At 48.6% G+C, this 27,692-nt stretch overlaps 1 protein-coding gene across 2 annotated transcripts in view; it reads right to left on the bottom strand.

The window, feature by feature from the left end:
• Positions 1–27,692, bottom strand: part of LOC144818754 (uncharacterized) — a 250,040-nt gene that overhangs the window by 121,145 nt on the left and 101,203 nt on the right. The window lies entirely within an intron of this gene.

Below are 27,692 nucleotides of genomic sequence, written 5' to 3'. Positions count from 1 at the left end.
TGCCGGGATATTGCGTTTGTGTTAAAGAGCTGTTGTGTCATGCGCGGTGGCAGCGCAGACACGATGGGGTGACCTTGGGTTGCAAGCGGTGAGTGTTTTGTTTTTAATAATCACAGGAGCCAGATTGTGGTATAACTGCTGGGCTTCGTCTCCGTCGCCAACTGGCGTACGTCTGGATGCCCATTACTTTTATTTAACAATAGTCACAAGTTCCTCACGCCTATCACGTTGCCGTGACGTTGCTCTGTCACGACATTACATTCCTCCCAACAATAAACAAAACATAACAAAAAAATTATTACTATAAGGAAAAGAGGGTGACGATTAAAGTCTACATCAAAAACACCCCAGCACTCTTAACAGGCCATAACGATATATGGAACAGTCTTACGTGAAATAGTCCTTCAGCATGCGGGAAGGTTCAGGATTTCTCCAGAGCAAATATTGGGACTGGTTTCGCCCCGACGCGACGGGAAACCCACTTCGTCTTCCACAGGATCTTCGCTCTGACTGCTTGCCGACGGATCAGGAGACCCTTCCGACTCCACATGACAGGGTTCAGCGGGTCCAGAGTCATCCAGACCACCAAGATCATCATCAGCACCTGAGAGAGTACCTTCCGCAGTGCCGCTGCAGCTGTTTTCACTTTCTAGTCAAGGTGATGGTACAATCACTGCTTCAGGGTAATACTTCTTAAAATGGGAGATATTCCGAGCCACAGTCTCGCGTCCCTGAGTGGCAATGACCCTGGCTCCTTTGATGCTGACCACAGTCCATGGCAGTTTTTCATAGGGTAGCTGAAACTTTCCTGTGGACATTCGATTCTTGAGCAGTACCAAGTTTCCTTCCTGGATTCTTGTAGGCCGAGCGTTTCTCCTCTGACTCACTTGAGCATACGCCTGTTTGCGCCGAGCACCAATCCGGGAATTATCATGGTTTTGGGGCTGCCAAAGAGGATGATGTGATATTGAATCCGTGACTACTTGGCCCATCAGCAGGTGAGCCGGCGATACTCCAGTGGTGGAGTGAGGGGTTTGTCGATAGCTGCGAAGAAATGTGAATATTGCCAACTCTAATGACTGTTTTTTTCTCATGAGCAATTCTGATTACCTTGTTAAGAGTCCTCATGAACCTCTCCACTTCACCATTAGCCTGTGGCCATTTTGGCGTTATTCTCCGATGTCAAATCCCAAGCACAGCAAGATATGTGGCTAGTTCTTGTCCCTGAAAGGGAGGCCCCTTGTCAGTGCGTAACTCTTGCATCAATCCATGAGCAGCCATGATTTTTTCTATTTTGGGAATTACTTCCGCAGCATTAGGAGATGCTACGATCTCAACTTCCGGATACTTGGAGTGGTCATCAATGGCTACTAGAGTGTGGCGGCCATCAGGCAGACTGCCAAAATCCATGCTGACGCAGGACCACGGTAATCTCGGCCGAGGCTCCGCAATGACTGGAGCCAGACGTGGCAGGTCTCCAGTAGCTTGACATGACGAACACAAACAAACAGTGGACTCTACCAGCTCGTCCATTAGCAGGAACCACACTTTGGTTCAAAGCTGAGATTTGGTTTTCACCATGCCCTGATGCCCCATATGGGCCAATTGTACACACCTGACCATTAGTGATGTGGGGATTACCAGCCGATGTCGTCTCAGCAGGCAGCCTGTCGGGTCTTCAGTGAGTTCTTCTCTAACATGATATAGACTCTCCATGATTCGTTGAGCTTGGGCCATCAGGATTTTCCACTCATCCTTGACTTTGTGCCAATTATTGCATTGCAGAGCCACCTTTGCTCTCTGTAAGCATTCATCACTGGAAGTGGCCTCTGCCAAATCCTGCATAGACAAGGGAATTGGGCATGACCGGGCCGTGACACACTTCACATATTCTTCAGTGTCAGCGGCATCCTCCATTTCCTTGCTAGTAGCCGCTCGAGGGTGTCGAGACAAGTAGTCTGCCGGGTTGTGAGACCCCAGCTGATATTCCATTTTGCAATTATAGTCTTGAAGTTGCAACATCCATTTCTCAATCCTCGGCGGAGGTTTTGTGGATGTTCCGGAGAATAGAGCTACAAAAGGCTTGTGGTCCGTGGTGACTGTGAAAGGCTTTTCATAGACGTATAGGTGAAAGTGGCGACATCCCCAGTGAATGGCAATGGCCTCTTTCTCAATTTGTGAATTCCTCTGTTCAGTCTCAGTTAATGACCTACTTGCGAAAGCCACAGGAGCCCAATCTCCTTCCTGTGGTCGTTTCTGCAGCAACACAGCTCCCAGACCCATGGGACCAGCATCCACGGCTATTTGGGTCATCTTCGCCGGATCAAAGAAGGCTAGCGTCGCAGCTTCCGAGAGGGCGTTTTTTTATATCTTTGAATGCTTTGGCATGATCCGGACCCCATTTCCACAGAATGGAATCTTTGTTGAGTTCTCGGAGCGGCAGTGTTAGAGTAGTGAGACCCCTGATGAACCTCCCACAGTAATTTATCATGCCAAGGAAGCTACGAACTTCCGTCACGCTAGTAGGAGCTGCCGCTTCTTTGATATCTCGAACTTTTTCCGGATCCGGGTGAACACCTTCAGTGGAGAATGTGTATCCAAAGAATAGGAGTTTTTTCTTGAGGAACTCACACTTCTCTCTATGGAGAGTAAGTCCAGCGTCTCGTAAACGGTGTAGCACTTGGGTAAGCCTAGCATTGTGTTCCGAAAGTGACTTTGCATGCACGAGGATGTCACCACTTAAATTGACCACCCCTGGTATATCTATGATCAATTCATGGATGATATTTTGAAAAACTTCAGCCGCACTTGATACTCCAAAACTCAACCTGGTATAGCGTCGCAACCCCACATGGGTAGAGAAAGTAGTGATATTTCGTGATGCTTAGTCGAGTACCAGTTGATGGTATCCTGACAGTAGATCAAGCTTCGAGAACCAACAGGCTCCAGCCATCTCTCCAATGAGATCATCTATAGTCGGTGTGATATGACGCTCCCGTTTGATCGCTGCTTTTGGTCGGCGCATACAAACGCAAATCCTCACTGCTCCCGTCTGTTTCGTTTTCTCGTGACCACAATAGGAGAGACCCATGGAGTGGGACCAGAGATTTTCTCTATTATTCCAGCAGCCTCCAATTTTTTAAGTTCATCCTCTACTTGTGGGCGCAAATGGAAGGCTATTCTGCGATGTCGCAAAGCAACGGGTTGAACTGTAGGATCTATGTGGAGATTAATTTTTTTTCCTCTGAACTTGCCAATTCCTTTGAACACTTCAGCAAACTCGCTGAGCAGGCTCTGTATGGATTCATGATGGACACTGAAAGCAAATGTTACAACCCCAAGATCTTCGGCTGCCCTACAGCCCAATAGCATTCCTAGTCCATCTTCCGTGACGTATACATTGGTATTTACAGTCCGGTCCGTCCTGACTCCGTCAGAAGCGGTCGCTCCCCACGGCCCCTGACCCTCGCTGCTATCTCAGTGCTGCTCGCATTGCTCAACACATTACATCTGCTCCATTGCCTGCATAGGTATCGTTGTGCTGCTCGCTCTGCATTCATTGTTTATTTCTGTTGCCCATATCGATATCGCTGTGCCGCTCGCTCTGCATTAATTGTTTATTTCTGTTGCCTATATCGATATCTCTGTGCTGCTCGCTCTGCATTATTTGTTTATTTCTGCTGCCTGGCATTAATTGTTTAATTCTGTTACCTGGCGCCTGCATTGGCCGCATTGCCTCATTGAGTATTCTTGCCTTTGCATATATTACACGCTTCGCCTCGCGTAGCGCTCGCATTACCAGCTAGATTAAAAATATATTTAATTGTGCCTATTCGTGATAGTGCCTCTGCCCACAACGTTGTAACTGTTTGTTGCCCCCAACCGGTTCCGGTTTCGATTCCGCTGCCATTTTGTTGTTGTGTGCCTCGGAGCCCGTCCTCTCCACCCCGCCCATGCCTCCCAGCTGCTCCTCCCTCACCCCTCCCCTTCCACTAGACACTTATGTCAGATGCATTTGCGTGCAGCGTTCACGCTCAGCGTGCGCGCCCCATGCGCGCCGAAGGCGCGCCAAAGGTAAGCCCGTCTACGCCCGTCCGTGCCTGGACCGCGCCCAGCACCAGACACCCTGGTCCTCGCATTACCCACTCCACTCGCCTAACGTATGACGCCGCTACTCTCCTTGCCCTTAATATCGGACACCCCCCACAATGCTGCGTAGCTACCCCAGGGCACACCCACGGGCCATTCGCCTACCACTCCTGCAAGTTCGCCTGCATCAGGACCCACACCAAATCCTCCTCCCCCATACACAGCTCCGTCTCTAACCACCTGAAGTGCATCCTGCTGAACACTCGCTCGGTCCACAAACACGCCACTGAACTCTGGGACCTACTCGACACTACATCGCCGGACGTCGCCTTCCTTACAGAAACTTGGATGAACGCCTCATCAGCGCCCGACATCGCCATTGCCATCCCGGAAGCTTACAAGATCATCCGAAAAGACCGAACCAACCAAACAGGAGGAGGCATCGCCATCGTCCATAAGAATACCATGCGATTCACTACCAGCTCCGACGATAACCTTGCATCTGCCGAACACCTTCACTTCCAGATCCACATCGACCACAGGACCACACTTAGAGGCACCCTCATATACAGACCACCAGGAACCCGCACTCAATTCAACGAAGACATCATTGACTTCGTCAGCCCACATGCCCTCACCTCCGAGAACTACATCCTACTTGGAGACCTCAACTTCCACCTGGAAAAGAATAACAACAGCAACACCACCACCCTTCTGGACAACCTGGCCAATCTCGGACTCAATCAACTTGTTGACACCCCCACCCACTTTGCCGGACACACGCTCGACCCTATCTTCACCTCCAGCAAACACATCTCCTTCGATCACACCACAGCTCTCCATTGGACGGACCACAGCTGCGTTCACTTCAGATACAAAAAGACCACGACCTACATCCCACCACAACCTATTCCTCGAAGGAACTGGAACAAAATCACCACCGACCAACTCCTCACATCGCTTAACCATAACCTCCCCACCATATCATTGGATCCAAACCAAGCTGCCACCAAACTCACACAATGGATCACCCACAGCGCGGACGAATTAGCACCCTTGAAAAACCACCAGATCAAACAAGGTAGCAAAAAGGCCCCCTGGTTCAACGATGACCTTAAGAAATCCAAGAAGTTCTGTCGCACCCTCGAGAAAGCCTGGAGAAAAAACCCAACCACTAACAACCTGACCACCTTCAAGGACGCCACCCGCAAACACCACCAATTGATCCGATCCACCAAGAAATCAGCATTCAAGGATCGACTCGACAACAATGCCCACAACAACAAGGAATTATTCAACATCGTCAAAGAATTTACCAACCCCATCGCCGGCACCAACGACATCACCCCCTCCCAAGACCTCTGCGACTCTCTATCCTCCTTCTTCCACAACAAAATCGCTGACATTCATAACAGCTTTGAAAACCTGCCCGAGGAACAACCCACTCCACCCACCTCCGAACCAATACAGCACTCTCACAACCTTTGCGCCTGGAACCCAGTCACTACTGAAGACACCACCCGTCTGATGAACTCCATCCACTCAGGTTCACCAACTGACCCATGCCCCCACCACATCTTCAACAAAGCAGACTCCATCATCGCACCCCATCTCCGCGATGTCATCAACTGCTCCTTCAACTCCGCTACCTTCCCAGAAAGCTGGAAACATGCCGAACTCAGCGCCCTTTTGAAGAAACCCACAGCGGACCCCTCTGAACTTAAGAACTACCGCCCCATCTCACTCCTCCCCTTCCCGGCCAAAGTCATCGAGAAAGCCGTCAATAGTCAACTCGCTGCCTTCCTTGAATCCAACAATTCACTCGACCCCTCACAGTCCGGCTTCCGAGCCAAACACAGCACCGAAACCGCCCTCATCGCTGCTACTGACGACATCCGAACGCTACTGGACAACGGAGAAACAGTTGCCCTCATCCTACTTGACCTCTCCGCCGCCTTCGACACAGTCTGTCATAACACCTTCATACAACGCCTCAGCAACGTCGGAATACAAGGAAAAGCATTGGACTGGATCATCTCGTTCCTCGCCGGAAGATCACAGAGAGTCCGCCTCCCCCCATTCAAATCAGAAGCCATCGAAGTCATCTGCGGCGTACCACAAGTATCATCACTCAGTCCCACCCTCTTCAACGTATACATGAGTCCCCTCGCATCCATCGCTTGACAACACAACCTCAACATCATCTCCTACGCTGACGACACCCAGCTAATCCTCTCCCTCACCAAAGATCCTAACACCGCCAAAACCAATCTACACGAAGGAATGAAAGAAGTAGCCGAATGGATGAAGAACAGCCGCCTAAAACTAAACTCAGACAAAATGGAAGTCCTCATCTTAGGACCATCCCCCTCTGCATGGGACGACTCATGGTGGCCACCAGCTCTGGGCACAGCACCCATACCTACAGATCACGCACGTAATCTGGGCTTCATCCTAGACTCCTCCCTCTCAATGACCAGACAAGTCAACGCCGTCTCATCATCATGCTTCAACATCCTACGCATGCTCAAAAAAATCTTCCGCTGGATCCCCGCCGAAACAAGAAAGACAGTCACCCACGCACTAGTCACTAGCCGACTAGACTATGGAAACACCCTTTACGCCGGAACCACAGCCAAACTAAAAAAAAACTCCAACGCATCCAAAACGCCTCAGCCAGACTCATACTGGACATCCCCCGTCAAGCTCACATTTCCGGCCACCTGAAAGATCTCCACTGGCTTCCCGTCAACAAGAGAATAACATTCCGTCTCCTCACCCACGCACACAAGGCCCTCTACGACCTAGGACCCGAATGTCTCAATAAACGACTGTCCTTCTACACACCCACCCGCCAACTACGTTCATCCAATCAAGCCCTCGCCGCAATCCCGCGCATCAATAGATCCACCATGGGAGGAAGATCTTTCTCCTACTTAGCGGCCAAAACCTGGAATTCTCTCCCCACTCACCTCCGCCTTACACAGAACCACCTCTCCTTCAGAAAGCAGCTGAAAACCTGGCTATTTGATAAGTAATACACCCACCCTCCCTCAAGCGCCTTGAGACCCTCTGGGTGAGTAGTGCGCTATACAAATTACTGAACTTGAACTTGAACATGAGCTATGGATGTCTTGAACCGCCCTAGAATCTTCAAGGAGTTTCTTGTCCGTAGGCAAACACAGTGATCGCCGATGGAATCAATGCGGGTGCAGGACGCAGTGTTCGGTGAAGCGCAGCCGGCATGATATTTATCGTGGCTCCAGTGTCCACGACAGCCATCACTTCTTGAGATCCCATGGAGATGTTGCATTGTGGTAGCCGCCGGGCCTTCCGGGTGAGATTGCCAATCATGTGTACTTTGTGTACCACTTTCTCTTCCTCCTTATCATCGTCGTCCATGTCACTGGGTGTTTCATCTCTCTCCGACACGGCATTGGCCCTCTGTCGTGGCTGGCAGTACTGTTTAGATCGGCATACTTTTTCAAAGTGGTTGTACCGTCCACATCCTGAACATATCTTCCCTTTTACTGGACATTCAGCCAGGGGATGTGGCGACCCACCGCAGTATCCACACGTTTTGGCTGATCCGATAGTCATTGTATTAGGTCCTTTCTTGTTCCACTTTGTTACGGGTCTGTGAGTCACCACATTAACCGGTTCCGTCTTCACCGGGACTTGTAGGGCGGCCTCCATATGGGCAGCACGAGCCTTGGACAGTTCTTTGGTGCGTCCCAATGTAAGGATATCAGCTAGAGGTTTGCCCGATTCTTCTAGGATGCGTTCTCAAAGTTTGGCTGATGCGCACCCCTGAATTATCTGACCTCTTATCTCCTCCGTGACGTCTGGGAACCCACACGTGGAGGCAAGGTTCTTCAGCCTTGCATGATACGTATCCAAGGATTCATCAGGAAGTTGTCGTGCCTGTCTAAATATAAACTGTTCGTAGTCCTGATTGGCCTTTGGCTCAAAATGCCCAGTGAGCGCGTTTATTAAGGTGTGGTGGTTCTGGGTGTGACTTCCACAATCGTTTTAACAATGTTGTGTATGTTTTTACCTCCTAAGTGCATTAGCATTGCACGTTTTTGATCCTTGTGCACCTTGGTAGCCTCAAAAAATATTTGTACGTGATCCACCCAGTCTTTCCATTTGGGCGCAAGGGAGGATGGGGAGCCTTCTACTATGAAAGGCTCTACCGGCGGTATCTGCGCCATGATTCACTCTTAGAAAGCCGCACCTGATGTCTCTCTGGGTTTAGTTACGCTCTTGCGTTCACCCACCTTTGGACTTACAGCTGTGGGGCCAGCACTGATTATGCGATCGGGAGCTGGACGTTTACGTAACAAGGGGAGCCCCCTTGATTGAATGTACAAGCATGTGCTGATCTCCAATCAAATGAAACACTGTAGTCTTTGGGGCTGTGCTTCCCAGTTTCCTTTTCCTCAGCAGATCCTAATGGCTTATTCTGTGTATTGCAATGATTCCAACTGACATTAATATATGAATAACATTTTGCCCTGTGCCTGCTCAACATGGATCGTGTTTATAAACTTCAAGCCAGCTCTCAAGCAGCTTACAGCTTGCTGTGTGGCTTACCCCTGCAGTTTAAGGCCCTTTCCTCTAATGGGCGTGGCTTATGTAGGCCCAGGCCTGCCGGAGCACTTCAACGAGGCTCAGCGTCGTCCTCACCCCGAGGCAATAGCAGCATTGATATGCTAGCGCTCAAGAGCTTCCCTGAATGCAGGCCACGCTCGCGCTGCAGGGAGGAGTTGCCAGAAACCAGTCCTCGGAAGCTTGTTTCCGGTCCAGGGAAGGCATGGCTTGGCAGTTCGGGCTGGACTGTTCCCATGAGGCACTGGGTCAGACTGATTTGCATATGGCCATGTCTGAACTGGGGTGGCAGAGTGGGCTAAAGAACCGTGATGGATTAAACCCAGATCTCTCGACTGGGTGTGAGTGTTTGATTGGTTCAGATTCTCTGTTCATCACCACCCCCTTTTGTACCGCAGGGAGGAGTCGGGCAGGACGGCTCGGGACTCCGCGGCTCCTCGAAGGGGGTGCGGCTGAAAGCTACACGCAGCCGCGAGCAGGAGGCACACGGCGGGCGGTCCTCCAGCCTAATAGCACTGCAGCAGCCTCACCTTCCGACCGCAGCAGGCCATATCACCACACAATGTTTTTTTATAAACGGGACACCAGGAATCCACAGCAACAAACGCTGGTTCACGAGCGCCACGAGCACCAGGGCACGCTCGCGGCCACCTCTCTGACACAACATGAGGGCACGTCCACCTTCGTCGCCAACTGTTGTGTCGTGCGCGGTGGCAGCGCCGACACGCTGGGGTGACCTTGGGTTGCAAGCGGTGAGTGTTTTGTTGTTAATAATCACAGGAGCCAGATTGTGGTATAACTGCTGGGCTTCGCCTCCGTCGCCAACTGGTGTACGTCTGCGTGCCCATTACTTTTATTTAACAATAGTCACGTGTTCCTCACGCCTATCACGTTGCCGTGACGTTGCTCTGTCACGACATTACAAGAGCCACTCCTGCCGCGAAGCCTTACTAATTGTGACAAATGCACATTTTTGGGGGCCGAACGGCAGAGAGCCAATGACAATGAGGAAGTGGCCACAGTCGCGCACGAGGCCGCTTCCAGAGCCGGCCACCCTCCAAGCCTGATAGGCTCATCGTTTACTGAGCGGAGTCAGTGTGGGCCAGAGCTTTACTCTGAGCGCGCACTCAGCTGAACCATCAGCAATGTAGGACCAGCTGGCTGCTCTCTCATTGGCATGATTTAGATGCAGAATCTATGCCGAAACAAACTGGAGCTCCCAAAGTGGCCATGGCAGGCAATTAGTCTTTCCAGGGAAGTTTCTCATTACATTCTGGTACTTGTTGAACATTTTGCATCTAAAATGCTGGACTCCAAACCCCAGAATGTAAAAGAAAAATAGCTCGGAACAATCAATCTCCGCATATATGTGCACCCCAGCTTACTATAAACGAATGGCAAACTTAAATGTGCGATTTTACTGGTATTTCTATAGTGCTGCTCACATTTAATTGGGTGATAAACAGCGTTGTACATAGGAGGACTGACATGGGATCTATGTAACGCAAAGGGACGAGTGTTTGCAGTGACTTACACCAATGGCAGATATACATTTCCTTCCCACAAATTAAGCACTGGAACAAGCACTTTCATTATTTTACGCTTCTATTTCGTTTGAGAAACAATGTTTCTACCAAACGCTTAGACGCAATATTCGAGGCCTCTTGACTCTGAGTGATGTCCTGTGTGCATAGTGTAGGAATTGGAAGCATAAAAAGATGAAAGAAAGCTGATCAATGTCCAATACTTATGTCACCTTTGAATAATTGGTGATCTAGTAGCATTGAAACATCCCTCTTGGTGAACCAGCAACATTGAGAAACCACTTTATGAATATCACAACCGTGTGGGTGTAGGGGGTGCTACAATTTACTAGTTCTGATGATGACCCTGGTGCACTTGTTATAGAGGTCGAAATGCTGAGACTATACCCTGTTGACTGTTATTAATTATGGAATGAACAAAACGAACTTTCATTAATGGTGTTTTGTTGTACCTATATGATTTCCTCAAACAGTAAACAGTGTATATGTATATTATTTGTTGGATTTATATCACAAGGGCACCAATAACCACTTTTGGCCGTATTCATGTGCACTGTAGCGTAGTTTGTAGCACCTACTTTCCTGGTTATTATCTTACCACTGTTATATCAAAACTGTAAGAATACATTGGTATGAATATAACTAAACGTCTAGTGTGTTCTTTGGTATTGTGTATTGCAAAGAAAGTATAGGCTAATAGCTATCTCCAAGGGAATCACACATTTTTCTAGGGGCCTGATTTTGATTTTGGCAGACGTGTGACTCCGTCACAACTGTGACGGATATCCCATCCACCGAAATAGAAATCCTCTGGGATTTATTATTTCGGCGGATGGGATATCTGTCACCACTGTGACAGAGTAGCCCGTCTTGCAAAATCTAAATCAGGTCCTATGTCTAGATTACATACCCAGAAACACACGGTTGCCTCTTTTAGGTGTAGTCAGGAGGAGACTGCCTAAATAAATCATTTCCATCTACTTGTCAAATCAGCCGATAGACCTATCAAGTTTCCTAACCCCCTTTAACTACTGATTATTTCTGCTCAGGTTTACAACAGACTATTACATAGTTTGTTCACTTTGTAAATACATTTTGAGGCACAAAGTCACCAAATATTTTTTTACAACAGAATGACTTCATTTGCCTCCCTGTCTCTCTAGATGCTTTTTTTTACAGCCGTTTCACTTCCGAACCAGACCTCTTCAAAGCTATGACCTCAAATCCATTATGTATATAGGTAACATTTCTTAGGTCGAGCCTGGGCAGCGCATGCGCTGCTCTGCAATGCATGCTGTACTTCAATATGGACTTGAAGTCCCGCCCACTCTTCACCCATATTTGTCATTGGTTGATTTCACTGTCCTTCGTAAATGCTGGCTTCAGATTCGTTAATAGGCATATCTGAAAGAAACAGTTAGTTATAGATTCCTTATCTTAGAATTACCCCCAGGCGCCAGACTGCATCCGCAAAGTTTTTCGTAAGCCGTACCCCTGCACATCGGAAGGTGGTGTCGGTCAGCTCTGCATTCGTCGTCAGCGTCAAGGTCGCCGGGATGACATCGCGGTAGCTACATAGACGGTGCCCTTGCGCGCTGATGTTAGTTCTTTCCTTTTCCGCACAAGCAAGTGCTGATCCGGAAAGAGCGATACGCCCAGTGATTTTTTGACTGAGCTTTTTTCTACACTTTTGTCGACTTCGTTGTTTTTTGAGTCAATACGACTCCTGGTGCACGAGGGATGCCCGGTTTTAAGGCTTGCGGTTCCTGGCACCGGATCCGAACCACGTGTGCCTCTACTGTCTGGAGTGCGACCACGACCCCAAGTCGTGCTCCGACTGCGTGACCATGGCCCGAAGTCTTTGCGGAGCGGTCACGAAAGCTACTTGAGGCCCCACAGTCATCTCTGCGCCATCCGAGGTCCCGGTTGCAGAGGAGCTCAAGGGACCGGTCGCGGAGCCAACACCATTCTTTCTCGAAGTCTTCGTACTCGGGGTCAGGTAGGTCTAACCACAAAAAGAAGTCATAGAAGCATCATCGCTCTTCGACTTTGACCCGTCTGTCGGGCGATGCGCCGAGGGATTTGGGTGGTGCCCCTCCAGGCGGACCTGAGTGCGGAGCCCATAGGGTCGGCTCCAGGTTTCCCTCCCTTCCTGGGAGCGACCCCTGCCCAGCTTCGTCAGTTCTACGAAGCAATGCACGCCATCTTTGGGAAGCCAGACTTCGCGGCGCGCCTTTGGGCCCCATGGACTCGGCTGGGGGCCCTGGGCCTATGGCCTCGGCCACAGGGTCCCCTTGGATCCAGATCGGTGCTGGTCGACCTAGTTAAGCCACCCCCGGCGCCAATTCCACCAGCACTACGTCCGCTACTGGCGTCGGCTGTGTCCCCAGCCAACGTCGATCCTGGCCTCCACCTCGAGGTAGACACGGAGCCGGACCGGGGTCGACCGATGCCGGATCCGATGCCGGTGGGTACTTTTGTGCCCTTGATCTACCCTGGCTCTTTGAGACAAGATTGGCAGCCAGAGGAGGGTGAGGAGGACTGGGAGGGGTCTGGGGACCCTTTAACGAGCCAGTTGGTGTACGAGCAGGACTGGCGTGAGGAACTGGGGGAAGCCAGTGGTCTGGATACCTCACCAGACCGTGGCATGTTGTCTCCTCCTACCGTGGCTACAGGGGAGGGAGCGTCATAAGCAGTGGTGTTGCGTAGGGCAGCTGAGGCTCTCCACCTCGAGATACCTATGGTGGCAGTCAGGACTAACCTCCTGACATAGATCCTTCAACTGGCAGAGAGCTCTTCAGAGCCCCAGCTGCTATTTAATGAAGCCCTCACGGACATCCTTTTGGGCACGTGGTCCAGACCCAACACAGGGGCTCCTGTGGACAGGATGATTGCCCGACGCCACCGCCCGGCCCCGGGCGACCCCACTTTCCTCTCCCAACACCCAACCCCTGAGAGCTTGGTGGTTCTAGCCTCCACTTCTAAAGGCGCCTTTCCTACTGCATCACCGGATAGGGAATCCAAAAAGCTGGACCACCTTGGGAAGAAAAGGTTTTCTTCCACCAGCTTGGGACTAGGGTCGGTAAGCACTGCATGTCTGTTGGGCCGTTACACCCACTTTGTGTGGGATATGGTGGCGCAAGTGCTGCCTCAGTGCCCGGAGGAGGCCCGGGCCACATTCTCCCGTGCAGTTGCCGGGGGGAGAGACGTAGCGAAGTTTACCATCCGCTGTGGGCTGCATACCACTGACGCACTTGGCAGGACAATTTCCACGTCAGTAGCCCTTCGACGCTACGCCTGGTTGCGTTCGACTTGTTTTTCCGGGGATGTCCAATCCACCCTTATGCACATGCCCTTTGATGGCCGTCGCCTTTTCGGAGACAAGGCAGAGAACTCGCTAGAGCGCTTTAAAGACTCTCGGGCTACGGCCAGATCCTTGGGCCTCTCCACCACTTGCCCTGAACAATCTGCCTTTTGCCCCTTTCGTGGCTACGGGAGGAGTGCCCCGCTACATCCCTCCCAGAGCCACAGGCCGGCGCAAGCTGTTCAGCCGCAGCGCGGCCGGGGACATGGGATCCACCGACATGGTTCTGGGGTCAGCGGGCGGACCAGTCCACCACAGCCCCCTCTGCAGCAGCCTCCAAACCCTCCTACTCTGATCTTTCAGGGCCACCGAACGCCAGTGGGCGGCAGAATCCGCCATCACCTACCCCACTGGCGCACCATCATGTTGGACAGGTGGGTTTTGCAAATACACAAACAAAGAAAAGAAGCCTGGTCAAGATCACTGTGAGTGTGCCATGTACAATCTGAGACCATGAGTCCATTAATGACACTATAGTGATATCACTGGGCTATAAAAATTCCCATCAGCCCACCCATCTGGTGGAGTTTCGTCACGTGGGAGATGTATCATAAATCCAGATCTTCAAGCAACTGTGACTGCTGCAAAGAAGGATTTTGAGGATTTCAAAAAACCACAGTGATTCACTAGTGATGTCTAATGGGGTGCAGTGCGCGTGAAAAGGTGAAAAATGTGTAGTAAAATTGACTCAAAAAGGACCAAAAATTCACTTTATTCAGTATGGTACTCTTGGTCAAAACTAAAAACAGTGCCTCTATAGTTTTAAATAATAACTAGCCCGAGGCATAGTGCATGGTGGTCGACATGTTTCAGCTAGATGGACAAATGGTCCTAGCTTTCTTCAGGACCTAGTGAAATACTGCGACTGCGAATTCACATATTAAATTCAATAAAAAGTGTTGAATTTGTACAACAATAATGGATTAATCCTACCAGTTGTTCTGAGCCCAGATGTCTACTGGTGGCAATCCAAACATAGCGTCTATCCTACAACAAGATAGAAAGTTGTACAACTCAATTAGTGTAAAAAATAGTCTCAAGGAACAACAGACACACAACAGACAAACTCACAGTGCGGTAGAGCACTTCCCACCGCAACACAGTAGTTATTTAGAATCCTACTGGAAAGGTGTAAAACAATCACCATGAATTAACAAAATAACTGAAACTCACCCAGCATTATGTGGAATGACACCTCACCTCACCCGGTCACCCACTCGGGAAAAGGGAGGCCCCGCTCTGTCAGAGAGGAAAAATCAAGAAACCTCAGAAAAATATCAGGGGTGCTTGTGTGCAAATAGTCACTATTCACCTATATTCTACTGACAAAACCTAGTCTTTAAAAAGGGATTCAACCCCAACAAAACCTGGCAGTGGCTGTGCAGGGCGGTTATGATGGACTCAAAGAGATAGTGGATCTCTAACGCAGTTCAAAAGCAGAATAACATTGTTGCATGGAAAAATTCTGCTCTCAAAGTCAGAGGTAGCCCTAGGAAATGGTTGACTCATCAACAGGGGCGCCTCTGACCAAGTACAAGTATAATACCATAGTGTAGAATTGATATTTCTATTACAAAGAAGAAGTATTTGTGTTTAAAAAGGATACTTCTAGTCAAAAAGTCTATAATGACCCCAAAGACTAATATTGGTGGTGCAAATATAATGCCATTGCATAGAGTAACTGGCAAGAGTCCCTCCCCAAGCAACTGACCTGTCCGTCGGTACCTCGATGTAGGCTTCCGAGAGGGAGTGGAGGGAAAAGACTGACAAGTGGGCTCGTCTATAAATAGCAGCGTTAATTGAAATCAGCTGAATTCAGAGCGCTAGAACTCGCGTTGTGATGATGCACTATACACCCTGCACATGCGCGGTGTATCATAGGCCTGCGCGCTACGTACTGTGCCCATGCGCGGCTGATGAAACATTCAGCTACTGGCCTCGCGTATGGCGCCTGCGCAATGCGGAGACACTACCCCGCAACGCATGCGCAATAGTCACTCCTGGCCTCAGGCTTAGACGGCGCTTCGCGCATGCGCAATGCAGAGACACAGCTCTGCAGCGCATGCGCGGGCCAACTCTATGTGTTTGTATCCCGGGTTCAGACACCACACATGCGCAGAGGATAGCGCAAGGGTGTTGCATATACCGGGATTAGCCAAAGGAAGACAACAAGCATCTGGCAAGTGGTGACAAGTCGTCATACAACTATTCAGTCTCGCACATATTATGCTGATGATCAAGTGGAAATGTATGTTGTACCAATGTAGGCTGCTACTCGTGCTAATATGTCTGATAATGAAGGACCAGTGTCTATATCCTAAGATACATTAGATCGTTCACCCAAAGAGGTGTATATATTTGGGCAAAGGGAGAGGGGTTAAATTAACAATGTATTCAAATGAATCAGCCAATATGCTTGGGCAACATGATTGCTAAACAGAGGTATTTATACAGACCTATTGAATGTTCAATAGCCTGTTAATACACTACGGTAAACTGGACAATGAACAGAAAAATGTTCTCACTCACAATTAGATGATGTAGTTATCAGATAGACACAGACAGATATCCGAACATAGATAATTATAATGATGTCCACGGAATATCGTCGTTAAGTCCCTGGGTGTGACTTTTAAGAAGGAAAATCCATTTTTGTTCCTTCCTAAATAGGAACTTAGATATATCATTGATGTGAGGAGGGACGAACGGCTGCTCAAGGATTAGCCATTTCATCTCTTCAGCTGAATGTCGTGCATCTAAGAAATGGTTCGTCAGTTTAGTAGCCTGTTTACGACACCTGATGGTGCTCTTATGTTCACCGATTCGCAATTTAATCTTGCGGGTGGTATAGCCAACGTATTGCAAAGAACAGGGGCACATGATCATGTAAATGACATTGTCAGTATTGCAATTCATATGTTTCCTAAGAGTCCATACTTTGCCTGCACCAATGTCAACTGTTTTAGTTTTGACCGTCTGTGGACAGGCACTACAAGATCCACACGGATAATGACCGGTAACCGGTGGAAGATCCCACAAATTGGCTGATCTCTCACCGATGACCGTCCGAGGCCTGGTGTGGACCAGGGTGTCCCTCAAACTAGGTGCTCTTTTGAATGAAAAGAGGGGTTTTGGGATGTTTGCACTGGTAGTGTTAAGGATATCCCAATGTCTACGGACTGTGCGTTGCATGGTGTTCGACAATGCATTGTAAGTGCTGACAAACGTTAATCGTTCCAAAGGTGGTTTAGGAGGCCGTTTCTCAATGAGTGCTTCCCGATTATTGTTTGATGCACGTTTCCATGCTCTTTTAACAAGGTTGCGAGGGTATCGTCGGTCTTTCAATTGATCGGCCAAAACATTGGCATGTTTGTTGAACAGCTCTTTTGAGGAACAGTTCCTCCTAAGTCGGAGAAACTGTCCCACAGGGAGGTTATCCAGAGTCTGGGGGACTACAGAGTGAGCTCTTCACGAAACCAATGGCGAGGAACTCGCTCTTGCTCTTTGAGAGTCACCATCCCCGTCCCCTTGTGAATGAATTTCTAGGGTTAAGGACATCCTTTCAGGGCCCTAGTTTTGTGCACCAGTGGTCAGTGTCTTGCATGTCTCTGCGCTTCTGGTGTGGAAAGTCGTGTACAGAACTGACGTCAGCGCACGAGGGTGGCGTCTATGTAGCTATCGCAATGTTATTCCGGCGACCAAGACTCCAACACCGAACGTGCAGTGGACAGACGCCACCATCTGACGCGCAGGGGTACTGCTGACGAAAACCTTTCCGGATCCAGTCTGAGGCCTGGTGGTAATTCTAAGGCAAGAAATCTATAACTAACCTACGTTTCTTACAGATATATTGTTACCGAAGGTAAGTAACTTGTTCGTTAGTTCCTCCTTAGTATTGCCTTGTCTTCATTTGTAACTTCCCATGAGGACTGGCCCTTTTACTTCTGTTGTTACACGGTAGGTCTTATTTAGTCTATAAGCACTATTTTCTTTAATGAGTTTCTCCTACTGCAGGGACGACATGCTTTCCTGCAATATTCAGCCCGCCAGCACACTTTCACTTTCCAAGCAGCCCAGAACGAAGGCGGTCGCTTCTTTGAAATTAAAGAGGTCTCACATTTACAAGAGTTTGAGCTATTGGCATTGTAAATTAAAATGACTTTTATTTATGTGTTAATTATCAAAACAGATAAATAAAAGGCATTGTCATTTACAATGCCAATAGCTTAAACTCTCACAAATGCGATACATATTGCATTGCAAATGTTTGCTCTATTTGACTACATTTCAAGCCCTCCAATGGTTATCCTATTGGGTGAAAGAAGCAGAATTATTCATGCCGCCTTCTTTAGAATAACTATTAGGCTCTGGACAGGTATAAACTAGTATCTGGTCCAAAGTGTCAATTTACAAATATCTACTTTTATGTTATTTTATATTTATAAAATGTAGTAGTCACTAAAACATGGATTTGTGGTGCTAACTGACCAGGTAACCAATCAGAAATAATTATAGACTGAACTAAGTAATTGCCTTACTCTGAGACACTCCAGTGTTTTCTTAATCAGTAGTAAAAGTATGTGTCACAGGCAACAACATTCCAACACTTCTATCTATTCCTGGGGATATTTGGAACTTCTTTATGAGTGTGCCAGGCTGCTGTTCCCTCTTGGCCATTCTATCTGTCTCGGTGTTCATGGACCAGGAATTACCAAGTGTGCAAGTCCCAAATGTGGTAGTTGCAGGCCTCGAAGCACCAGATACGGACCTTTGCGTGGAGCTGCAGCAGCTGTGGGCGGCTGCTGAGCCCAGCCCCCACCTGCACTCTAAAGGTTGCATGAAGGGAGCAGAAAAAGCTCTCCCCCCCCCCTCCTCCGTCATCTCTTCATACCCTTGACCCTCCCTGCCAATAGCATCAATGGCCTCTACACAGCCCCTGCACACATTCACCAATCGCTTCAAACAGGTGGTAAATGTGTACAGATTTGGGCCCATTATTTCCCCCAGAAAAAGAAGGAAAACATGGAGAATTGGACCCACCATTCCCTGGTCCAAGTATTCTTCACATTTTAGGGGAAAACCCATGTGACCCCCGGGTTTCGGTGTGGGGATACTGTCCGGATTCATAGATTCTGTTCCTACAGTATTGCTAACATGCACAGGCCTTTGGGCGGAGCTGTAGCAGGAGTGGAAGAGTACTGCCCCGGACCCCCCACCCGTACTCTACAGGCAGTCTGTGGGGAGCATCAAATTATCTTCCCCTCACTAGCTCGCTCTGCCCTTCTCCCCTAACTCCTACTACTGCCACTCGCGCCAAGGGCCTACAATCAGCCCCTATACACAGACACCACTTACTCAAAGCAACTAGTACAAATTCTGAAAGTGTAAGAAAGAAAGCTGTGAATTTCCACCTACAAACCCATGTTTCTGTATCAGCCCCAGGCATATCATAATATTACTAATCCCATTGTCAGCAGCAGAAACAGAAGGGATGGTTCTGTATCTTTAAGTGTATGTGTTGGTGTTGCATTTCCTATATCAACAGAGTTCAAGTTCAAGTTAGAAAATTTGTATAGCGCACTACTCACCCAGTGGGTCTCAAGGCGCTTGAGGTAGGGGGGGTACGTTACTTATCGAATATCCAAGTTTTTAGTTGTATTCTGAAGGAGAGGTGGTTCTGTGTAAGGCGGAGTTGGGTGGGGAGAGAATTTCAGGTCTTGGCCGCTAAGTAGGAGAAGGATCTTCCCCCCATGGTGGATCTTTGGATGCGTGGAATCGCGGCGAGGGCTTGATTGGACGATCGTAGTTGGCGGGTGGGGGTGTAAAAGGACAGGCGCGTGTTGAGGTATTCGGGTCCTAGTTCGTAAAGGGCTTTGTGTGCGTGGGTGAGGAGACGGAACGTTATTCTCTTGTTGACGGGGAGCCAGTGGAGGTCTTTCAGGTGACCGGAAATGTGAGCTTGGCGGGGGATGTCTAGGATTAGCCTGGCTGAGGCGTTCTGGATGCGTTGGAGTTTTTTCTGTAGTTTGGCTGTGGTTCCGGCGTAGAGGGTGTTTCCGTAGTCCAGTCGGCTTGTGATCAGTGCATGGGTGACCGTCTTTCTTGTTTCGGTGGGGATCCAACGGAAGATTTTTATGAGCATACGTAGGATGTTGAAGCATGATGATGAGACGGCGTGGACTTGTCTGGACATCGAGAGGGAGGAGTCCAGGATGAAGCCCAGGTTACGTGCGTGATCCGTTGGTTTGGGTGCATTTCCCAGGGCCGGTGGCCACCATGAGTCGTCCCAGGCGGAGGGGGATGATCCTAAGATGAGGACTTCTGTTTTGTCCGAGTTCAGTTTTAGACGGCTGTTCTTCATCCACTCGGCCACTTCTTTCATCCCATCGTGTAGGTTGGTTTTGGCGGTGTTTGGGTCTTTGGTGAGGGAGGGGATCAGCGGCGTGTCGTCAGCGTAGGAGATGATGTTGAGGTTGTGGTGGCGTGCGATGGATGCGAGGGGACTCATGTATACGTTGAAGAGGGTGGGACTGAGTGATGATCCTTGTGGAATGCCGCAGATGACTTCAGTGGTTTCCGATTTGAAAGGGGGGAGGCGGACTCTCTGGGTTCTTCCGGCGAGGAACGAGATGATCCAGTTCAATGCTTTTCCTTGAATTCCGACGTTGCTGAGGCGTTGTATAAGGGTGCTATGGCAGACTGTGTCAAAGGCTGCGGTGAGGTCAAGTAGGATGAGGGCAGCTGTTTCTCCGCTGTCTAGTAGAGTTCGAATATCGTCTGTTGCTGCGATGAGGGTGGTCTCGGTGCTGTGTTTGGCTCGGAAGCCGGACTGTGATGGGTCGAGGGATCCGTTGGATTCAAGGAAGGCGGCGAGCTGACTGTTGACGGTTTTCTCGATGACTTTGGCAGGGAATGGGAGGAGCGAAATGGGCGGTAGTTCTTAAGTTCAGTGGGGTCTGCTGTGGGTTTTTTCAGGAGGGCGCTGAGTTCGGCATGTTTCCAGCTTTCCGGGAAGGTAGCGGAGTTGAGGGAGCAGTTGATGACATCTCGGAGATGGGGTGCGATAATGGAGTGTGCTTTGTTGAAAATGTGGTGGGGACAAGGGTCGGTTGGCGATCCTGAGTGGATGGAGTTCATCAAGCGAATGGTGTCTTCAGTGGTGATTGGGTTCCAGGCGCAGAGGTTGTTGGGAGGATGTTTTGGTTCGGAGGTGGGTGGGGCGGACTGGTCGCCAAAGCTGTTATGTATGTCAGCGATTTTGTTGTGGAAGAACGAGGCTAGAGAGTCGCAGAGGTCTTGAGAGGGAGTGATGTCGTTGGTGCCAGCGGTGGGGTTGGTAAACTCTTTGACGATGTTGAATAGTTCCTTGCTGTTGTGGGCGTCGTTGTCGAGTCGATCCTTGAATGTTGATTTCTTGGTGGATCGGATCAGTTGATGGTGTTTGCGGGTGGCGTTCTTGAAGGTGGCCAGCTTGTCAGTGGTTGGGTTTTTTCGCCATGTTTTCTCGAGGGAGCGACAGATCTTCTTGGATTTCTTAAGGTCATCGTTGAACCAGGGGGCTTTTTTGCTACCTTGCTTGATTTGATGGTTTTTCAAGGGTGCTAATTTGTCAGCGCTGTGGGTGATCCATTGTGTGAGGTTGATGGCTGCTTGGTTTGGGTCCAATGATTTGGCAGGAGGGTTTTGGTGGAGCGATGTGAAGAGCTGGTCGGTGGTAATTTTGTTCCAGTTTCTGCGGGGAATTGGTTGTGGGTGGTTGTGGGTCGTGGTCTTTTTGTAGTTGAAGTTAACGCAGCTGTGGTCCGTCCAATGTAGTCCTGTGGTGTGATTGAAGGAGATGTGCTTGCTGGAGGAGAAGATTGGGTCGAGCGTGTGCCCGGCATAGTGGGTGGGGGTGTCTACAAGTTGTTTGAGTCCGAGATTGGCGAGGTTGTCCAGAAGGGTGGTGGTGTTGCTGTCGTTGTTCTTTTCCAGGTGGAAGTTGAGGTCTCCCAGTAGAATGTAGTCCTCGGAGGGGAGGGCGTGTGGGCTGATGAAGTCAGTGATGTCTTCACTGAATTGTGTGCTGGGTCCTGGTGGCCTGTAGATGAGGGTGCCTCCGAGTGTGGTCTTGGGGTCGGTGTGGATCTGGAAGTGAAGGTGTTCGGCGGCTGCGAGGTTATCGTCGCAACTGGTCGTGATGCGGATGGTGTTCTTATGGACGATGGCGATGCCACCTCCTGTTTGGTTGATGCGGTCCTTTCGGATGATCTTGTAGCCGTCCGGAATGGCTATTGCGATGTCGGGCGCTGATGAGGCGTTCATCCAGGTTTCTGTAAGAAAGGCGACGTCCGGCGATGTGGTGTCTAGTAGGTTCCATAGTTTAGTTGCGTGTTTGTGAACAGAGCGGGTATTGAGCAGGATACACTTCAGGTGGTTAGTTACGGAACTCTGTTAGGAGTTTGTGGATTTGGTGTGGGTCCTGGTGCAGTCGAACTTGCAAGAGTGGCAGGTGAAGGGTCCATGGGTGTGTCCTGGGGCGGCTTGGTAGCAGTCTGGGAGTCGGCCGGGGTTGAGTGCTGAGAGGGTTGCGGCGTCGTAAGTTATGCGGATGGGGTGGATTTTGTGGGGGCCAGGGGGTTTGGCGCTGGGCGCGGTACAGGCGCGGACGGGCGTAGACGGGCTTACCTTTGGCGCGCATAGGGCGCGTCCGCTGCGCGTGGACGCTGCGCGTATGTTGCTCTGACATAAGTAGGTAGTGGAGGGGGGCGGAGCGAGGGAGGGTCAGCTGGGAGGCGGGAGCGGGGTGGAGAGACGGGCTGGGAAGCACAACAACAAAATGGCAGCAACAACAAAAAGCGAAACAGGGCGAGATTGGGGCTCAAATTAGGAATATCGCTGTGATGTGGGCAGTGGCACCGGCACAATCAGCTCCAAATAATTTAACCAGCAATGCGAACTTCGGCACCAATTATTTTACTAGCAATGCAAAATATGCGATATAGCGCTAAATACAGGCAATGTGGGCTATGCGATATAGCGCTACGCTGTTAATTAGGCACAACTAAAATTCCACACAATGCGAGCAGAGCACAATTAAGTATTGGCGGCAATGAGCAGTAGCGCTACGATACCAGGTGGCCAGGGAGCGTGGGGAGCGACCGCTTCTGAACTCGTCAGGACGGTCACCACCGTCCTGACGGTAGACTGCTGTCTCTGCACCAAAGAAGACTGATAGTAATAGTACAGGCAGTCCAGGCCTCCGAAAACTTGTGAACTTCTGCCAAAATATGTTCAAATCTCCGGCAAAAGGAGGTAATATTTGCAGATGCAATGGCGGTAAATCATTTTGTTTCTTAGATAATGGCAAACACAATGAAGACTGTAAGTCAAATTACACTCACTGTATTTATTTTCAAAATTCTTGATTAAGAAAAAAAGTTAACTGAAATATGGATGGTCCGGTCCTTCCTCCTGCACATATCTATTCAGCATCAATATCTAAGGTCTGAGGTCAATTTCTCAGCAGCCTTACTATGTCTGGAGGCAAAATGTATCTGCCCAACCCCCCCCCCCCCCCCCCCCCCCTCTCGAGGATATCCAGTGCAGGTAACTAGAGACTATGGCGCCTCAAGGGCGTGCTGGCCTCCTAACACAATGCTTGAAACACAACAAAGCCACTCGAGATTTTGTTCATTATATATCCCTTATGATTCTACCCGAAGCAATCTACTATTGGGCATACACAAAAATGTGACGGATGTCCTCCCATACCACCAGGTGTCATGCTTCATCCTAGCACACCCCACGCTCTCAAGTAACCTGGTTTGATAGAGGGCGAGCCTACACCTGAAATCAGGGAGACACTTCTACCCAAGAACGGACCCATGATCCAAACAAACCAAAAACCTATGTAACATCCTAAAGAGACCTTTATATTTACTAGAAATATCACTTAATGTTAAAAAACAAACGAGGACGCAAGGGTAATTAGTACCCATCACCACATGTACTGTCAAATCTGTTTCTGCTTGATGGCTCATGTAAGTCTGTGGCATTCTTCAGGATGGAAACACGGGATCCAGGTGTGGCAACTAAGTACTTGTGTGACACGAATAACAAAAAGGGTGAAGTTTGTCAACCTTTAATGTACCAGGCCCATAAGTACCTGTAACAGAATAACAATATGATTTTGAGACCTCTTAAGTTAGGTAGATCTGGGATACAAAGAAATGAGCATCAACATGCAACACTCACATGCTTGGTGAGACAGTGACACTGTACACGTAAAACAACATTGTTTGCAAGTACATCAAGGTGCGAGACCAACTCACAATCTTACCCCACTATCGGGCCATCGGGACCCCATGAAGGAAGGGCTCAGGAACTCCTGTGGTCAAACTCTAACACAGCAATGCGAGAGGAAGAGTAGTTTTGTTTTCAGTAAATCACAGTACCTAGCCCCTTTCTCTGTAATACACAGCATGGTATCAATATCCCTACTCACATACAACCTCTTACTTAGCCGAGGTGCACTCCTGGCTGCATCCGCTGCTTCCTCCCGATGTGCAAGTGAGAGGAGGCGTGGCCGGGTATTTATAGTGCGGCCATGTTAGGATTACATCTAGTATGCAGCTGTAGCCACTTAATACAACAGCACTTTCTCGCCAGGGTAAGTGCTGTCACCTGCTGCCGCATCTCAGTTCACTTGTGGGTGATGTCCTCCATGCGCGGCGTAACCGCTTCATGGGATATCATCTGGACGTTGCCTCCAGGAGGCCAATCCCGGGTGTCCGCCCGAGTCACTCGCTCATGGGAGACGGGGTTTTACATTGTGAGGAGGGTAGATCAATGCATCGTGGGCAGCTTTAATGGCAGCGTCCCGCCTGTGAAAGTGAGGATTCATGGGGCTGGAGTCTCCCGCCTAACAGCTCCTACCCTATAGGGGTGCAGGTTTTGTATCACAGCTACGGATAATTACATAGCGATCCAACCTCTGGGAGTAGCTGCTGTATCTAGTACATGTTATTATGCACTTCAGACCCAAGGAAGTACTGGGGGCGGGGGAAGAAAAAAATAATAATAAATCGCTGGACATGGTCCACATATCCCTTCCAGTAGAGGTGCAATCCTTAAGCACCATACTGAGTCTTTTAGCAAGGAGAATGGGTTCCGACTATATAGGGATGTTAATCAACTTATACCAGTTGTAACCATGAGATGTCATCATTCAGACCTTTTTCTCCAAGTCCCCAACCAGTACGCATATCTTTGTTTGCGTGTAAGCAGTTTCTTTTGGATGTCAGGGTTATTGGCAGTCAACTTTTCCAAGACCACCCAGGCCATGTCCACATCTTTATGACTCAGCTCAAGTTAGTGGTGTGTCAACCTGGTATTGTTCCTTTTGCAACATATTGTGCTCTGGTGTTCATTTATGCGCACCTTTATTTTGTGGGTTGTCATTTCGACAGAACAGGACACAAGGGCAAGTAATCAAATACGCAACATTCTCACTGTTACAGTTTGTGAGGGCTTTTAGTATCTACGGTTTTCCTGTTTTAATGTCCGCTTCTTTTGTGGCTGTTGTAAACTGTCGAGAAACAACAAGAATCCACCTGATCTGTTAATGTGTTCCCTACTGTAGTGAGGAGCACATAGTGTTTTCTAAATACCCCTCACACACCAAAAGGACCCTTGGTGTCATGCTTCATCATTGGGATCTTCGCACCTCTCTACGGGATGCGGCGTGCTGCGACCTACGACTACGTGGGAGCATGGATTATAAAGACTATGCGTGGTGCGTGTGAGGGTTTTCGTGTGAGTACGTGGTGGAGTAATGTAAGTGAGTGAATGTTAAAAAGTGCCTGGCTCGTAGGGTAAGTCAAAAGTAATTTTAATGAGCCCCCGGGCTGGTACTATTAAAAAGGTGCAGGACGAGGTGGTTTTATGTGATATTAAGCACATCACCTCTTGGGTGCGTCTACATGTTTCGGAGATCAACTCCTTCTTAGGGTTCTTTATCTAATATGGTCTCTCCATGCTTAGTCACGGCCATATAAGTTTGCTTGGGTTACAGTCTTTTTTTAGAACAACTGGTATTTGTTAGTAGATTATGGAAATGAGGGAGCAATGCATCTATACACCTCTGAAGAGTCTCTGAGGTGGTCTCTTTTTTCATTTTTCCATTTCCACTCTAACAGAGCGGGGCCTCATTTTTCCCGAGCGGGTGCCGGGCGAGGTGAGGTAACTTCCCACAAAACGCTGGATAAGTAATACATTGCAAATAATGTCTTAATTTATATTTGGTATGACCAGGAGGACCTTGAGTCTTCTGAGTGGCGTTGAGAGTTTCTCTTCGCCCTGTTTGTGTTGTTGTGTTTTGTTCTTTTTATCACCGAGGTACCAACACACACTATATTCACTGTATGCTGTTGTGCACTATCTTTCTCTTTTTATAGGAAAGAACAAATGATTAAATATCCACCAGCAAATATTGTGGATCCAAGTTCCTGGTAGGAGTAATTTAATATGTCTGTGCATAATTACTAGCTTTATTGTTATCACAGATCTAATATTACAGTCGCTATTACTATCAGGTCCTGAAGAAAGCTGGACAATTTGTCCGTTTGAGCTGAAACATGTTGACCCCACTGCACTGCGCCACTGTATAGTTATTATTTTAAACTATCAGGCGTTGTTTTAAATTTTGACCCTAGGACAATACCTATTAAACACATTTTTTGTCCCAGGAGCCAATTTTATCTCCACTTTACTCTCACCTTATTTTCACTAGCACTGCACACCAACGGCACCATCTGGAATACACTGTGGTTAGAAAAATACCTCAATAATCCATCTCAGCATCATTACCAGGTGCGTTGGGCGAGATCTGGATTCCTGATTTGTATCCCACATGATGATATTCCGCCATAAGGGTGGTCTGATGGGAATTTTTCAACCCAGTGTCATTTCTTAATGTGGTTTGATGGACCCTCGGATTTCTAGTCTCAACACGACACACAAATAGTTTTTTAGACCATACATCTCTTCATGTTTTTCTAGTATATGTTGGGGTCTGGGATGTTGTGGTCGTTAAACAACCCCCATGTGACCCTCCTCACTTTATTTCTTAGCATGTACAGAAAAGCCATACTTGGGGTGCAGGTACACCCAATTGAAGTCCCCCGCACTTTATGGTAGATCACCCCCTCAAATTCAAAGAATTTTCTGTGAGTGCCAGTTCAGCAGATTCCATGGCAAAGTGGTAAGGAGTCATAAAATCGAATTCGTCTTCCGCCAAGATCGTTTCAACCATCTCAAGAGTTCATCTCAGGGGGATGCTGGTATACAGAGCTTCTATGTCCATGGTTATTATCATGTCATCATGGTTGGCACTATCCATGTTTTGAAGTAGGCATAGAATTTCCTTGGTATCACGTAAGTATGAAATGGATGTTTTCACAATTGCTCTCAGTAACCAATCACAAAACTGTGACAAAGGTTCCAGTAACTATCCTACCCCCGAGACAAATGGTCTACCAGGGGGTGGTACTCTGGTTTTGGAAGGGTATAAAACCTCAGGACCCTAGGTTTTTCAGCAGTCAACAAGTCTGCCTCATGTTTATTAATCCAATCCTGGATTAATGCTTCCTCCACCACCAATTTGATCTTGTTTCTTAATCTCAGGGTAGGGTCAGTTTCTAAGATTTCATAACTTTCCCAATCCGATAAATGGCATAGACACTACTTGTTGTACGTGATTCTGTCCATGTCCACTAAGGCTCCCCCATTGTCTGCTGGTTTAATAACCAGCTCAGTGTTCTTCAAAGTCTCAAGGGCATGTTTTTAATTTCTATTAAGGTTATGAAAGACATCATTGGTGTTACACTCATAATCTCATCCACCTCCTTCAGGACAGCCTGCTCAAAGGCCAGTACTTCGCAAGGTAAAGACTGTGATGGAGGAACAAAGGTAGATTATTTCTCAGTCCTGTGTTTTGATCTCCTTCTACGGAATTTCCCTGATTTTCAAAGAAGGCCTGTAATAAAAATACACTTAAAGATAGTGCCAGATCTGTATTTAAGGTAAACAGATCACTTCTGGGC

Source organism: Lissotriton helveticus, chromosome 2_1, assembly GCF_964261635.1.
Source record: "Lissotriton helveticus chromosome 2_1, aLisHel1.1, whole genome shotgun sequence".
NCBI lineage: Eukaryota > Metazoa > Chordata > Amphibia > Caudata > Salamandridae > Lissotriton > Lissotriton helveticus.
Note: the sequence above shows the minus strand (reverse complement) of the source record. Positions and strands in the feature narration are given on the sequence as shown.